The 12,293-nt window shown below is 36.1% G+C and overlaps 1 long non-coding RNA gene across 5 annotated transcripts in view; it reads right to left on the bottom strand.

Moving 5' to 3' along the window:
• Positions 1–3,252: 3,252 nt before the first annotated feature.
• Positions 3,253–12,293, bottom strand: part of LOC131526251 (uncharacterized) — a 67,530-nt gene continuing 58,489 nt past the window's right edge. For 2 of the 5 annotated variants that reach the window (XR_009267410.1, XR_009267414.1), the window contains exons 4-7: positions 9,124–11,119; positions 8,264–8,322; positions 7,188–7,399; positions 3,253–6,268 (exon numbers count right to left, since the gene is read on the bottom strand). This is a non-coding gene — a long non-coding RNA (uncharacterized LOC131526251). Of the gene's footprint in view, positions 6,269–7,187; positions 7,400–7,546; positions 7,648–8,263; positions 8,323–9,123; positions 11,120–12,293 lie in introns of all 5 variants that reach the window. The other 3 variants (XR_009267412.1, XR_009267411.1, XR_009267413.1) reach the window with 3 other exon arrangements.

Raw genomic sequence — 12,293 nt, 5'->3', positions numbered from 1 at the left:
TCATTGGTTCTTGCATGTTACATGAATTAACATCATGACGTCATGGAACCAGTGTTATTGATGTGTCACCATATTTGATTTTAGCTATATATACATGAATTGATCAATGATTTGATTTGAGATAAATTCACAGACACAAATGACTATAAATCCAACTCAGTTCAGATTGTTTAACCACTAAAGCACACTATCCCTAATTAGGAAGGAATTGTCTGCGTTTATAAGGTGATATAAGATATGTCTGGTTGCAAATCAAACGTAAAGAAATGTTGACATGTTCAGTTTTACGGTCAGTGCGCATTATGCCCTGAGAGGGTTGGGTTTAATTGTAGCAGAGTCAGGTATATTAAAGAATAATAGGATGAGAGAGGCATCGGTGTGTTTAAGATTTGCCGACACCTCGGGACAGTCATGCACTAACTACACATCTCCTTTCTCTCCTGTTCCCTCACCGTATTGATCGGTCTGTCTGTTCTTAATGGTCCTGTTAAACACAGTCACCGGCCACTTTAGTGTGGCGAGGCCCACTTAGCAATAAAGCTCTCGGAGCTCTCTTTAAAACCGGCAAGAGAAGCTCAGGGTCACTTGGACAGAGAAGCACTGATTTTGTCCCACACCTGGTTCGAATAGAACGGGGACAGGTGTGGAAACAGTATTTCCAGAGACTCTCCATTTAAGGGTCTTGCGAGATTTTCTCATCGCAGTTGGTGTCGGGTTAAGTGGATTAGGAGGGCATTTGAGGTTCTGAGAAATTCTGCCTTGTTTTTGTGCTCTCGTATGCATTCCCTCACATTTTAGTGCACACAAAAAAAAAAAATCAATCAAAGCTGCCTTTGACTGACGTATTGATCGGGTTGCATCTAAACTCTCCCTTTTTCTCCTCTGGTCTCCTGCTTTTTGTCTAACTCTCTGTGTCCTTAAGTAAATTATCTTGAATTCTGAGGAGGACAGAGCTGTTAGTTCAAGCAATTCAATGCTGAAACGCTGCGACAGAATCACACTTCGCTTTAATATTTCAATAGTCTCACATAAACAGCAATTCAATCTCATAGACTCTAATTCATGGAGAGAAAAAGCCTGAACAGGATAGAAAAGATAAAATTGAATAGTTTTTTTTTTTTTTTAAAGTGCAAAAAGTGCCAAAGTCCACTAGTGGAAAATAAAATACTTTTGATTTGCACTATTGTCAGTTTCCAAGTAAAATTAGCACACCTGATGCCATTTAAAGTTATTCAAAGAGTATATTATTTACCAGTTCTGGCTTTTTATATGTGCTATACCAATATTAAAATACCTTTCAAAAGTTTAGTAAGTTTAGTAAGATTTTTTTTTTTTTTTAAGATTTGAAAGAAGTGTCTTATGCTCACCAAGGCTGCATTTATTTGATCAAAAACACAGTAATCAAAACAGTAATATTGTAAAATATATTACAACTGTTTTCTATTTGAATATATTTTAAAATGTAGTTTCTTTCCATGATGGCAAAGCTGAATTTTCAGCATCATTACTCTCATTTTTAGTGTCACGTGATCGTTTAGAAAGCATTCTAAAATGCTGATTTGCTACTCAAGAAACATGTCTTATTAATGATAACAGTTCATATTTTTTTGTGGAAACTGTTACATTTCTTTAAGATTCTTTTATCAATATAGAAAACTCAAAGAAAAGCATTCATTAAAAAAATTATAACTTTATAAATTTCTTTAATTACATTTTGATCAGTTTAATTAATCTTTGCTGATTTAAAAAAGATCTTACTGACCCCAAACATTTAAATGGTAGTGTACATAATATATCAAAATGCATTTACAATCTGAAACAAAGTGCAAGCTTAAAGGAAACATAACTGAAATCTCCATTACATCTCCTCAGCCATGAAAGAGCAAGACAATTTTCCGATGGGAATGACGGAATATTGTTTAACGTCTTTCAGAAAGGTTTCACTTCGGTTTGTTGCATTGCAAATAATCAGACACGTCATATGAAAGTAGTCTGTAGGGCAAACGACATCATAGCCCATTTCAGAAAGCGGATCTTGACCATGCCCTGAAGGACCAAAAGGCTGGCCAATCAGGAAACGGCGTAAAACTCACACAACAGTTGTACATACAAAAGGACAAGATAATTCCACTGCAAAAGCAAGCATGTTTCTAAAGATCTCTTTCTCCAGAGCCAAATCTCCTCATCTGGCAGGATGGTAGCTCAGTACTCTTCAATTACACTTTATCTCAGTACCGCACTTTAAAGAGAGAGAAAATCAGAGAGTGAGACAAAGAAAGAGAGCGTGACTGCAAATTGCGCAAAGAAGGGGAAATCGGGGGAAAGAGAGAACATGTTCTGAAGCAAACAACTGTGTTTGCAGTACATTTAGAACAATGCTCTTATGGGACGCTGAGTCGTTAGTAAACGGAGTTGCCTTTTATTAGTTGAATGATATAAAACATGACAAAACAGCTACTCAGAGAGGATCTGCGATTCATACACTCCCACTGGGATTTCTATATAGGCCATGAGCTCTCCTCTCTCCCATTTAGATGAGAGAGAAAGAGAACGAGAGAGAGAACCAAGAACAAACGGAGTGCAAGAAAAGAGGATAGAGGGAGCATGAACAAGGGAACAAGAGGATAGATCCAAAAAATAAATAAATAAATAAAAAACATGGGACAGAATTTGAAGAGAGATGATGAGAGACTGCACACTGTAAAAATGACATTTTAGGCTTTTTATTTTTATTTTTTTGTTTGTTATATAATTAAAACCAACTTGAACTACCTGCTTTGTCATTTTAAATAAACTGATACCCCCATAAATTATGTATTATACATTTTATCAAAACTGGTCTTTCGATTTCCAATAAATGCTGTTCTTTTGAACTTTCTATTCATCAAAAAATCCTGCAAAAAAAAGTATTGTGGTTTCCATAAAAATATTAAGCAGCACAACTGTTTTCAACACTGGTAATAAAAAAATAAATGTTTCTTGAGCTCCAAATCAGCATATTAGAATGATTTCTGAAGGATCATATGACAGTTATTTTATGAACATTAATAATATTTCACAACATCACTGTTTTAACTGTATTTTTGATTAAATAAATGCAGCATTGACGAGCACATGAGACTTCTTTTGATAAATCTACCGACCGCAGACTTTTTAACAACATGTATCCCAAATATACATATGTGATAACAAAAGTAAGAAACATAACCAAGAAAAGTCTTACGCATCACATTTAATTTGGTGCCTAATAATTTACAGCTTCACAATATGCACTCACTTGTTAAATATAAAACTGTTTTACCTTTAAGCAATTAACAGGTTTTTAAATTAAGTACATTTACATTATCTTTCCAATAAAATTACAAAAAATGTGTTACAGTGATAGCAGACAGAGCAGAATACAAATATAGGAGAATATATTCATAGCAAGAGAGAAAGCATCCCAATCCTACAAATACTAGTCTAGGTGGAATAGACAGAATGAGACAGAGAGAGAAAGTAAATGAATGTTAGTAAAACTCTCCGGTGTGTATTAATAGTAAGACTGCTGGACTGGAGTCCCATGAGCGCAGGTTTCAAGCGACAATGCTGAGGCAATTTAGGACTCAGGGCAGACTCTAAAGCAATGCAATCCCATAATAAGTCCAGTGAGGCGTTACCCTGGTGACGAGTGCATGTGTGCCACCTTTACGTGCTGAAAACCAAACAGCTGTTATGCTGCTGCTCATAGTATAATATGTTGCATATAGTATGTGTCAGTCCTCTGCCGTGTGTCTTGTGTTTCCCGCCCTCATGTTTCTATATTTGGTCATGTTCCTGTCCTTGTTCAGTGTGATTATTAGAAGGGTTCCGGCTGTAGGGGCCAGGCCAAGGGGACCGAGGCCACGGCCCCGAAGACTACCTGCCATGGCCTCCGATCTGTCTGTTCCGAGCGCCCACCCCCCTCCCCGGTGGTACTGTTATGGCGCGGGACGCGCCTTCCGGGAGGGGGGAGTCATGTCAGTCCTCTGTCATGTGTCTTGTGTTTCCCACCCTCATGTTTCTACATTTGGTCATGTTCCTGTCCTTGTTCAGTGTGATTATTAGTTTATTCAGTTCAGGTGTGTGTAATTATCCGTTATTGTCATGTGTATTTAGTTCATGCCTGTTTAGTTAGATTTCGGCTGGTCTACTCGTTACTCCCCGATGTTCCTGTCTGTCTCAGCCTTGCCTTGTCTTGCCTTGCCTTGTTTGGACTTGATTAAAGACTGTTATTTTGAGTTTATCCTCGTTCCTCCCCGATGTGTGCACCGTGACAGTATGCTGCTAAATTAATAAATGCATTAAATCTTAAGGGAATCACTGAGCTACAGTCTTAACTAATAACCATTATAATTATTTATTCTGACTAATTAATGTTAGAACTACATGTAATGGTTCATTTTGTACAATTAATTATATATATAAAAAAATCATCATACAATTTAATCCCACTGAGCTTCAGACAACATATTACAGGCAACGCACCTTCCTAAACCACACACAACTTCTTAACTTGGGGCATTTTAGGATGCCAACAATATATTGATTTTTAACACTTTTCATCTATTCAATCTCTTACTCGTCTGCCACAATGTTGTCTTCTCAGTTAATATTGACATGTGAGTATTGCATGGCTCTGATCACCATGTCTGGGTTTATTTTGTAATAATAACAACCGAAGGATTGTACATTATGCCTCACATAAATTGAACTTTCATTATATTAAATTATTATTGAAGCCTCAAATGACTCCGACAACATGACAAAACAAAAAATCTATGAAACGGCTTTGTTTAAATGATGCTTTCTGACTTTCATTGCATGAAACTTGAATGGATAGTCACCGCAGGCCAGAGATATGATGGTCACACAACAGTGCAGACAACTTGACTTTTTCTGATATTGACAGATTTCACAATATAAGTCACAGCAGAATGTACAATATTGCATCTCGGTTTGAATGTCTGTAATGATTGTGTTTAACACTGACGACAATAAAAACATGAGCAAGATGTTTACTGACAATTTCAGAAATGAACAGTGTCGCTTTAATTATTAATTAAAGTGAAGCAGTGACTGTGTATGTGTGTGTGTGTGCATGTGCATGCTATTGTTCCCAGCAGTATGACAGGATCAATAAGCTCTAGATAATGATGTTGTCAGTAAATGATCAGACCATCTCCGGGGCACACACAGCAAACACCATTAGTGACAATGACTGCAAACTACATCCTTTTGTATGTATGTGTACGTGTGTGATATATGCACAATGAACAGTTCACAGAAATGCACTGTTGTGTGTTTGAACACATCGTTGCACTGGTCTGATGGTCAGTTATTTAAAGGAATTGTTCATCCAAAAACTCACCCTTAAGACATCCAAGATGTAAATGAGTTTGTTTTTTCATCATAACAGATTTGGAAAAATTTTGCAACCAACCGAGTCAACCAACATCAAAATCCACCAATATATTTGTTTAGAATCATTTTAGATGGTTTTCATTGTAAAAAAACAATGTAAAAGATGCATTTCTCTCTTAAATTAAGACGAGATTATTTTTTCACTGGAGAAAAAAAATACAAATATATTTTAGACTGAAGCAATGGTTTAAAGTTAATAACATATTAATGATGAATTTGTATATTAAAAACATGCAGCATTTCGATTTACAATGTCATCTGATGGACTAGAGTCGTGTGGTTTACTTGTGAGTTATTGTGATGTTTTTATCAGCTCTTTGGACTTTCATTTTGACAGCACCCATTCACTGCAGAGGATCCATTGGTGAACCTAATGCTACATTTCTCAAAATCTGTTCTGATGAAGAAAAAAAAAAAATCAAATCTTGGATGGCTCACATCTACATCAATAATACATTAATAAATGTACAGAAAGGACACACAAATGCAGCTCCTCTTAATGACAGGTATATGAAGATTGCATTCAGGAATACAACAATTCAAGTGGCACTACAAATGTCCCAATAAATAAATAAACAGGTGCATTACAATAATGCATTACAATGTACTGTAAGTATGAGTGTATGCGTCTCCTCCATCTTTCTCCTCTGGACCATGCACTAATGTAGATATACACGTACTGTATGTCCTCGATGCAGTGATGTATGCTTGTCTGCTGACAGTAGATTTCTGTGGTAGTAATAAAGGTAGCCTGATTCACAGAATAATTACCATATGCAAATGCTGCTGATTTCAGTGCCAGTCTTTTATAGAAGGCTGAGTGGAGCTGTTCATCAGAGAGAGAGAGAGAGAGAGAGAGCGGCGTGAGCAATGAGATGTCAAGGGAAGTGGCGTTATTTACTTTTTAAACTATTTAGGATGAATGGACACAGAAAAGTGTACTACAATGAGAATTAGCAATACTTCAAGAAAGATTAAGAAAAAAACTGATTTTTAACCTTTTTCAGTCAGGTTTAAGACTGAATTTTGTAATGTTGTTTTTCCTTTTTTAATAATACTATTAATAACAATAATATGAACAAATAAAACTACTACTAAAGTCCTATTTTTATTCATATTAATATGCAGTTTTGTTCTTCACACTGATTATTATAAATGTATTATTACAATATAATCCTATATTTACTTATAAAGCACATTTAAAAACAGCCAAAGTTGACCAAAATGCTGTACAAATGATTCTAATACTAATACTAATACTAATATAAACAAACAAAATTTGATTCCTATTGTTATTGTTATTATTACTTATGGTTACACTAATTGTGGTTTTATTTGTTTATACTATAATTATTATTATCAATAATATATTAATAATACAACCAAATAAAACTACAGCTAGATTTATATTATTATTAATACACATTAATATTAATATTATTATTTCTGGTTACACTAATTGCAATTTTAGTTGCTCGTACTATGATTATTCTGAAAATAATAATAATAATAACAAATTAAAACTACAGCTATTGTCATATATTAATAATATTAGTAACAATTATTATTGATGATAATAATATCATTACTTTTTTGTGGTTACACTAGTTGTAGTTTTGATTTGTTTATACTGATTCATAACAACAACAATAATAAAACAGACATGGGCAATGTCTCATGATTATAACCAATATGTTCAGTTTCACGATGGTACATTCTGAACACTCGAACACTCTCGGACTTACCAATTCAACCCCGCTGCGGTGAGTTTGGTTTGTTCCGGGCCCGTAGAGTGGTAAACGGCATGAGGGCTGTTTCAATCCTCATCACTGAGCTGTTAATTAAAACTCCCTGATATACTGACCAGCGCTCCATGTCTCCCTGCTGACAGGAGCCCTCCTCCCCCTCTCCATTTCCATGAATTAGGAAAGAAACGGATCATTTCGATTCTTTTGTTCTATTGAGGAACACAAAGTGCCAAATGTGAATACGGCAGAACTGGAAAAAAACTTTTTTTTTTACTCTGACATTTATTATTTATTTATTTTGAAATTTTGAGGCTGTATGGCTAGATTTATTCAGACAGGACAGGGTGGATTCAGACCTGTGTCCCCGTGAGCACTGCAGCCCTTGAGCTTGCGCACTACGACTGTAGCACTCTGCAAATCTCTCTCATTTTCAAAGTCTTTTTTTGTCTCGTACTCTCTGGAACGGAGAGGGTTATTGCAAGTGTTGCCAAAGGTTGCGTGACAGATGCCAATGTCGCCCACCGTGACAAACATGTCACACTCTGAATGCCTTTTCCTGTCCCCTGATAGAGCAGCTCTCACCTCTCATAGAGGCAGACTGCACAAACTCAATCACGCATCACGTTCTTCCCCTTCCCTCATCAGTCTCTCCTCCTTTCTGTCTATATCTCCTCATCTTTTTATTTCTGTTACCTCTTCTATTTCTCTTCTTTAACTGCCCTCTAGACATTCTCCTGCTCAGATGAGGAAGATTTCTCATGAGGGACCTTATTAAAAAAGGCCTAGGTCTCTTTTGCTGAGAGGTTCAAGCGCAGCTAGCCAAGCATGCAAAGCCAATAGAGAAAAGCACAAATGCCAGACAACACTTTGCAAATGATAGTCGGCAGTAATATAACAGAGAGCACAAACAAAGAAAATAGAGAGATGTCAGAAGAGCTGAGGTATATGAAGTATGACTTTTTTTGTTTCTAATTACTTAATATTTGAATCAGCATTTCTATTGAAATATACCAATTTTGTTCTTAATTTAAAAGGGGCAAGTCACCAAAAATGAAAAACTGTCATTTACTCACCATTATATTGTCCCAAACCCCGGCGTACGTCTTTCTTTCTTCTGTCAATATCCTGAAGACTGCAACAAATGTGACTGGAAGATCAGAAAGCTTTTTCTGAAAGTTACAGCATGTTTTCATTTACAATTTACAATTAACTCCTAAAAGATCAATGACAATTTCATTCCTCATCTGACACATTTCAGAAGCTTCATGCACATTCACATTTGTCAATTTTACATGAATTTACTTCCAAAAAATGACTTGTATCTTTAAAACAGAGGTTGCATGATTATTGCAGGTTAATAAATGAATAAATAAACAAATAAATAAGCGTAAAAAAATGTGGCAGAAATCTAAATTGGATAAGTCCAAATGAGTCACACTTCCCACAGATCATTTACTTTACATGGAAAAATAGTGTCACACCAACCCTCATGTTGCTCAAAACTTATAAGCAAAATATTAATAGTAACAATAATATACTTGAACATCCATAATATAATATAATGCTATTTTAGTATCACCGAGATTTTTATTAATATTTTGCATTAGATTTTTTTACATTTTAGTTTTAATTTTACATAAAGTTTTAGCATTTTATTTTATTTTATTAGGTATATATATGTCTATATAGTTTTTTTAATGAATTTTTATTTCAGTTTATTTTAGTACATCATTAAACGAAATGAAAATGAGAAAAGTGTTTTCTGCTTGTTGGTCTTATGTCAACTCATGCACCAAATAAGCTAGAACTGGCACTAGTGCTTCCTCAAAAATAAAATAAAAAATAAAAACCACGGGGGCATAAAACAGTTTGTGCCTTAATGAGCAAGGTGAACAGTTTTTGATAATTCCCTTCCATAAAAAATGTTCATTACCTACAAAGGAAGGACACCTCTGATTCCATAGGTCATGATGCACAAGTCTGCCATAGCTACTGTCTTACAATTCGAATAGAAAGAGTAAAGGAGAAGAACAGATAAAGAAAGAAAGAAAGATAACAACACAGATAGAGTAAGAGACAAAGATCGAGGAGTAGCGGAAGTTTGCTCTTGTGTCTGCTCTTGAAGAGGATGTGTCGCATTTGACAGCCTGCCGCAGAGAGCGTGAGCTCATCTCTCCTGACAGCTCGGCGTTCCCGTCCTCTTCCTCAGGTGCTACAGATGGAAAGCCTGAAAGAACGGAGACGACTTACAAGACAGTTTGGAAGGGAGCATCAATATTTCATCACAACCGCGTTTACACTCGCAAACAAACAAAAAAGATTGCATGTGGAACTTTCCTGCGGCGCTCCCTCCTCTCCGTCTTTGTGAGCTTTTCTTTCTTGTCTGAACATTTGCTTTCAGACAGGTATGGGATTTTGAATAAAAACTGATAACAGGTCATGTTGTTTTTCCTTTTGTTTTGTATGAAGTTTGAGCAAGCAGTAGTAAAAGTATGTCGTGGAAATAAAATAAATATATACACCTATAAAAATAGAGTGATTTATGGTGCTTTCACAGTCTAGTCTGCAAGAGAACACAGCTCGTAATAAAAAAGGAATCGTTGTAAATCTTCCTAACTTTGATTACATCATTATAAATTCATTTCTCATTCACAAACATGTGATCTTAAATTTAGCCCCAAACATTTCCTTTACCATGGTAAAGAAAAATTACCATGTATCCGCATTTATTATTAAAACTTTCCTGGTTTTATTGTGTATGACTTGTCAGTATATATTAAAATTATATGTAGTATTTGTTTAAATGACTTTCTGACGTCACAAGTCCCAAGCCGATAAAATATCCTGCCTCCATTTGTTCTCAGTGAATAAGATTTTTACTCATAAATATGTCAACGACTGAAGTAAAATGGATTGCAAACAGGCGAATGTTGAAAAGGTTTCAACAAACCCTGCTTTAAGAAACTTTAAACCAGCCTGGTCTGTTTTATTGCAGGCTGTAAGACCAGTTCAAAGCAGCCCTTTTCAGCTCGCTGAACGAGATCCTTTAGTAATTTATCATGAATTTCCTGTTTTATTTTGTTATGAACTATGGTTTATAATGGTAATGTTAAAAGCCTTATCTGTTGTGTCATATAGTCTGCACCACTTCACGTTGCAGTAATATTCATTTGAATAAGTACGCCATCTAATAGCATACGTTACCCATCCACATTCACCGTTTCATTCATTGATATTCATTACAGGACAAAAGGCAAGCATGAAGTAAATACATGTGATCAGTCAGCGCTTTACTTATTCACTTCTCATGGGATCATAACCTGCGCACACAGGCCCAGAGCCTTGAGGCTGTTCTATTAGAAGAGACACGCCATCACGTCTCCAACTGCGAGTCTGATAAATATCCCCACTGACTTCTGAAGACATCATCTCTCTTTTTTTAATGATAATCAAGCAAATGCACTTCCCTGCTCAGGATGAGCAGCCAGGGTCTATCTGAGCGAGCACCGACTGAACAAACTCCCCGGCGACACGTTGTCACGAACATACGCTTTCCTTAAGTTGCCACGAAAATCTTTCTTTGAATCCATGTTTGTTTGGCTTTGAATTTGCTCCGGCGTTTATCACAGAGATACGGAGGAGCGGGGAGGGGAGACGGCAGAGTCTTAAAACCGCAACGTTGAAGCCGTGATCCCCAACAGTCTGTTGCTGAAGAAAGACATCCAGGCCCGTCGGAGAGGAATTAGGAGAATGTATAAACGAGTTGTTTGTTGCCTGTGTTTTGGAGCGTTCCGCTCCGCTTTCGTCGTAAGGCTTTGAAGGTGGTGAACGTCTTTTTGAAGAGTGAAATCGAGTGTGTTTGTTTTACATTCGGTTGAGGTGTCTGTCTCGCGTGGGCTTCAGATCCCTCCTGGTGCGTGTGTGTGAACCTGTAACAAAATGTGCACAATCACACATTATTCCGCATACAAACTACACAAACAACATCTACACTACTTTCTTGCAGACTTTCTAACTCTCAAAAAACATCATGTTAAATCTTCAGAAACCTTAAAGGTACGGTTCACTCAAAGATGAAAATACTGTCATTATTTACTCACCTTTTTTCTTTTGTGGAACACAAGGAGAAATTTTGCAGTTTTTGTGTGGACTTTTTAGCTTTAACATTCACAAAACATAATGTTTAATTTTAAGAAACCCTACTTAAATTAAAATACTGTCATTATTTACTTACCCTAATGTCAATTTTAACCTGTATGATTTTTTTTTTTCTGTTGAGCAAAAAAAGAGGACATTTTGCAGAACATCTGAGCTGCTGTTTTTATTTTATATACTTAGGCTATATAGGCTACCATGAAAGTGAAAACATACAATGAAAATGGCGATTTTTCCAAACACCAAAAAAAAAAAAAATCACTATAAAAGTCGCGAACCTGTAAAAAAAATGTGCACAATAACATATTATTCCACCTACAAACCACACAAACAACATCTTTACTACTTTCTAATTCTCACAATTGACCTATCGGTAAGCCCCTCCCCTAGAACGCAGACTAGCCAATGGCAGTCGAGTATCAGTTGCACGGGAAACCAGGCCCGGAGTGAACATCGGGAAAACCGGGAGAATTCCCGGTGAGCCGCTCTGCCCCGCTCATAAATTGGGCCGGCAGACTCGTCTGCTTTTTTTATTTTTTATTTTAATTTTTTTTACATACACAGAATAACGTCTATGTGTTTAAGTTACTGTGTGGCTGATAACTAAGCTAATATCACTAGATTTGAATTTAACATTAAAATGTGACGCTCTCTCTCTCGCTTCTTCTACACAAGCGCGTGTCCCAGGTCGTTGCCATGGAGACAAACCGAAACCATTAATGCTGTGGCTTGTGAGTTAGCGAGAGTGCGCTAATCGCGGGAATAATAAAATGGATAGTAAAAAAAAAAAAAATAATAAAAATATAATATATTTTAATATATATTATAAATAATAAAAAATAAAAAAGCCAGGTTAAAAAAAAGAAAGGCATTGGAGGATGACGCGGCCAAATGTGCCAAACTGACACATATTTTTTCAAGACAAACGAGCACACGTGAACTGGCGAC

The sequence above is a fragment of the Onychostoma macrolepis genome, chromosome 19 (assembly GCF_012432095.1).
Source record: "Onychostoma macrolepis isolate SWU-2019 chromosome 19, ASM1243209v1, whole genome shotgun sequence".
Taxonomy (NCBI): Eukaryota; Metazoa; Chordata; class Actinopteri; order Cypriniformes; family Cyprinidae; genus Onychostoma; species Onychostoma macrolepis.
This window is presented reverse-complemented; position numbering and strand designations above follow the sequence as displayed.